Source organism: Acomys minous (assembly GCF_964271855.1).
Source record: "Acomys minous genome assembly, chromosome: 16".
Lineage (NCBI taxonomy): Eukaryota > Metazoa > Chordata > Mammalia > Rodentia > Muridae > Acomys > Acomys minous.
The window spans coordinates 57,284,320-57,288,819 of NC_140498.1; positions in this window are offsets into that span (position 1 = coordinate 57,284,320).

Consider the following 4,500-nt stretch of genomic DNA (forward strand, 5'->3'; position numbering starts at 1 on the left):
CTGCTTTCCCCGTGTGGCCAGGGTTCTTGATATCTGTCACCCAACCTGACCCCTGCTCTGCAGGGCCTCCACACCCTTTGTACAAACAAGAATTCCACCTAGCATCTTCCAATGTACTTTTTTAAAGATTTAATTTATTTTTAACTGTGTGAACTCCACTTATGTCGGTGTACAGAGGCTAGAGGAGGGTGCTGTACCCCCTGGAGCTGGAGTTACAGATGGTTCTGAGCTGCCATGTGGGTGCTGGGAACTGAACACAGGTCCTCTGCAACAACAGCCAGTGCTCTAACCACTGAGCCACCTCTATGGCAAAAGACTGTATTTGTTTCCCTCTTGACAATTCTTCTTGAAAGCAGGGAGTTTTTGCTCAGTTGCACGCTCAGTAAATACTTGGAGAACTAAATCTGATTATTACAATTTGTTTATTTGTAATGACTGTTGAAATGGCTGAAGTAACCACTCCCAGGGTTCCTGAGCTAAACCTGTGAACAGATTAAAGTGTTAGCCGGTGCCGCTTTCATGTTAATCGATCTTGTTTCCCTGGGTTATTCAATACTTCTGTTTTTTTTTCTGTGTTTGCGCCTGTGGAGGCCATAATTGCAGTTGTTTCCCCAGTCACCAGCCACTGTGGTGCTTTTGTTTTTGTGGTTTTTCGAGACAGGGTTTCTCTGTGTAGCCTTGGCTGTCCTGGACTCGCTTTGTGGACCAGGCTGGCCTCGAACTCACAGCGATCTGCTTGTCTCTGCCTCCCAAGTGCTGGGATTAAAGGTGTGCACCACCACACCTTGGCCTTCCTGTGGTCTGGGGCTCTCTGGGGAGCATGGGCTGGCGGCTGGGATTCCAAGTCACCGCACCACAGCTGGCTTTGTAGCTGGGTTCTGAGGGACTGAGCTCAGGGCTTCCTGTGTGCAAGGCAAGCACGTTCCCTAGCTGTCTCTCCAGCCCCTTTATCGTATTTCTAAGTTTCCATACATAACAATGAAGATGCCATGGCTTTTCTATAATCTGAGGGGGAAAAAAAACCCCAAATGCACTTATGACTTACAAAGCCCATCCCTGTAAACATGCTGTGTCCTTAGTAACCCTGAAAGAATGGATCTTCATTTTCCACGCAACAGACGGAGAAGGCACGTCTCAGAGACATTTAGCCCGGCTGTGGCCATGCTACAATAGCAGTATATGCACACGGACTTGTCTTTACTGCCAGGCTATGTGTACTGTAATCCAAAAGCAGGAACTGCAGTGAATGGTGCAGTGCCCGTAAACCCCATCAGCAGGGGCTGAGGTGTGCTCAGTGGCAGGGCCAAAATCGCATCCACCAGGTCCAAAATTGCATCTGCACTCCAGTCCTCCCCTGAGCAGCCTACAGTGCCTGCCAGTGCCACCAGTCAGGATGATGTTGACGTAGCTGAGGACCAACAGATGGCTTCCTGGTCGAGGAGAAGCCGACTTTGAGATACAGAGTTTTGAGGATTCAATGCTGACCCAGGGTCAAACACAGACCTTAAGTGAGCACAGCCGCCTGTGTGTGCCTCAAGAGGCCACTGAGACAATGCTGAGGAGGCGAGAGGGACAGAGGAGGTGACAGATGGGGAGAATACCCAGACAGAGCTGACGGGAGCAGGGAAACGGGAGGGCGATGGGGAGAAAGACAACTTATACGGACGCTAGACTGACACGTGACAAAGAGAGGAGGAGGAGGCAGGACAAGCTGTATGAAGGACCGAGGAGGAGCAGAGCTCATTGAAGCACAGTCTCAAATGTCATGATGAAGCCCCCCCCCTTTTAAAAAAAAAGATTTATTATTTATACAGTATTCTATTTACATATGTACCTGCATGCCAGAAGAGGGCACCAGGTCTCATTATAGAAGGTTGTGAGCCACCATGTAGTTGCTGGGAATTGAACTCAGGACCTTTGGAAGAAAAGGTGCTCTTAACCTCTGGGCCATCTCTCTAGCCCGGCTACCATCTTAAAGTGTGTGTTAGTACATAAATAATAGAAAGCCTTATAGGGGCTGGAGAGATGGCTCACTGGCTAGGAGGACCTGGGCTCAGTTCCCTGCACCCTAACCCTCACAATCATCTGAAACTTGGTACAGGGGATCCAGCACCCTCCTCTGGCCTCCTCAGACACTGGCCACACATGGTGCACACGTGCACACACACTCAAAGGCAAACATTCATATAAAACAAAACTTTTAAAAATTATAAAGCTAAAAAAATTATAAAGCTAACTTTTTAGGAAAGTTGACACAACAACCTGATTATTTAAACACATAACATTAAGACAGACTGGTCTTTATCAAGTCCAGAAATCAAAAGAAGGAAATGGTCCTTTGGCTTAGCAGCATAGACAAGACAGCTGTGTCACATCTCCAGAAGTTACTTGTCATGAGAGAGGAACATCTGTTCCCAGACTGACTCCCCAATGCCCAACCCATCATGTACAACTCCCCTGCCCTTTCTTCTTACTCATCTCTCTACAGCATCGTTTTAGCTCAGTGGCTCAATGCTGCCTGTGGTCAAAGTCTAAATATACTGGCGTCTCTTGACCTGGGACGCAGTCACAGAATTTTATTACAGGATGCTGTAGCCAAGTGCTTTAGTTCGGTATCAGCTATTGACGTCAACCTTTGGCCTTGCCTAATTTATAAATTAATTATCATAGCATATGTTTGGGGTAACACAGTATGTGAGGGGTAGGTAATATCCGCCATCTCAGACGTGCACTAAAAGTCCTGCAACGGGTCTCCACAGACCTGGGGGCTGATGCATCACTCAACAGTTAACTTGACAACAGGGGTAAGTTGACTTGGTTCAATGTTCCAAGGAAATGCACAGGAGCTGGAGGAGGGAGGGAGGGAGGGAGGGCTCCCCCGGCTTTAGGCTCTAGATATCTGAATTCAGAAGATCCACAATGCAATCTTGCAATCTTTAGAAACTAGCCCAGGGCTGGTAAGATGGCTCCTCTGATGAAGGTGCTCGCCAGCAAACAAGCCTGAGTGCAATCCCAGGGACCCAAATGGTAGAAGACTGACGCCTACAAGCTGCCCTCTGACTTCCACATAGGTACTACGGTACACACACACCCAACAGCAGGAAATTTAAAAAAATATTTGTACTGAGAGCTCCACAGTGTAGTCTGATCAACTCCAACACAGCAGCCCTGTCCCATCCTTATTTCCTACCCGAGTCCACCTTGTGTTGTCCAGTTACTCTTAGGAGTGGGGCCTGCCCAGGAGCACGGTGGTCCCAGCAGGGTCACACCCCGAGCTAGTGGTGAGATTTCATGTCCACACCCTACCTACCTCCATGCCAGAATGCTGATTTGGGCTTATACTGGCCTGAGCATGCTGTGGGTACCTATGTGCAACTGCCTTAAGTGTCTATACTGTTTCCTTGAAGCTTCCAGAGGTTGGGCTGGCACAAACCCCAGTACTTAAACACAAAAATGGGGAAGACACACACCCAATACTCAGGAAAGGCAGTGAGCCTATTTCTACTTCCAGAGGCAGGAGTGGACCTGCGTGGTGGTCAAAGGCAAACGCCATGTGCCAAATCCCCCATCATGTTAAAACCCGACTCCCTGCTGCTCCCTAGCGTTATGAATACCACTGTGTGATCAAAGTGTGGGGTCCTCCCTCCCCACCTTCCACCACCTAAAGGGAACGAGCTGAGGGTTCCCTGGAAGTCTCTCAAGAGGGACTGGTACGCCCAGCCCCTTCCGCCAGGCTAGGGTGTCTCCCCTGGTTGTGAGCTGCGCTTGCAAATCAGCAGACCTGGGGGGGGGGGGCACACGTGAAACCATCTATAACCAGTCTGTCACTAGCACAGCTCATGACAGAGTCGGAATCAGGGGCCAGGTTGTAGGACAGAGCCCTGACGTCCTGACTCCCAGGTGACAGTCAAAATAGGGTGGAATTGCAGGGCAGCCTGTCAGAGCCTCCTAGGGAATCGCCTGGTGCTGGGAGAGCGGCGTTCACAGAGCCCTTCCCTGTCAGATCATGAACCATGAGAGCAGCAGAATCCAAGCACCCCAAAAGAAAGACGCAGAGGCCTTAGCAAATGTCAAGGAACCCAGATAACTTCCCAGCTGCGGGCAGCACCTGGACTGCAGCTTAGGCACCTCCAGTGGTGCTTCTCAGCTTTACACCATGCGTTGGTTGCTCTCCTGAGACGCACAGGCTACAATTTTAATGAGTATGAGAATGCAGAGGTGGGCACGGTACCCGTGGAACCCCAGCACTTTGGAGGCTGAGGCAGGAGGACTGGGTTCAAGGGCAGTTTGGACTACAAAGCAAGACCATCTTAAACCTATAAACAAGGGGCTGGAGAGGTGGCTCAGTGGTAAAGAGCACTGGACGCTCCTACCGAGGACCCAGGTTCGGTTCCCAGGACCTACATGGAGGCTCACAAACATCTGTTAACATCAGTTCCAGAGGATCTGATGCCATCTTCTGACATGGTACACAGACATACATGCAGGTACACATAAACT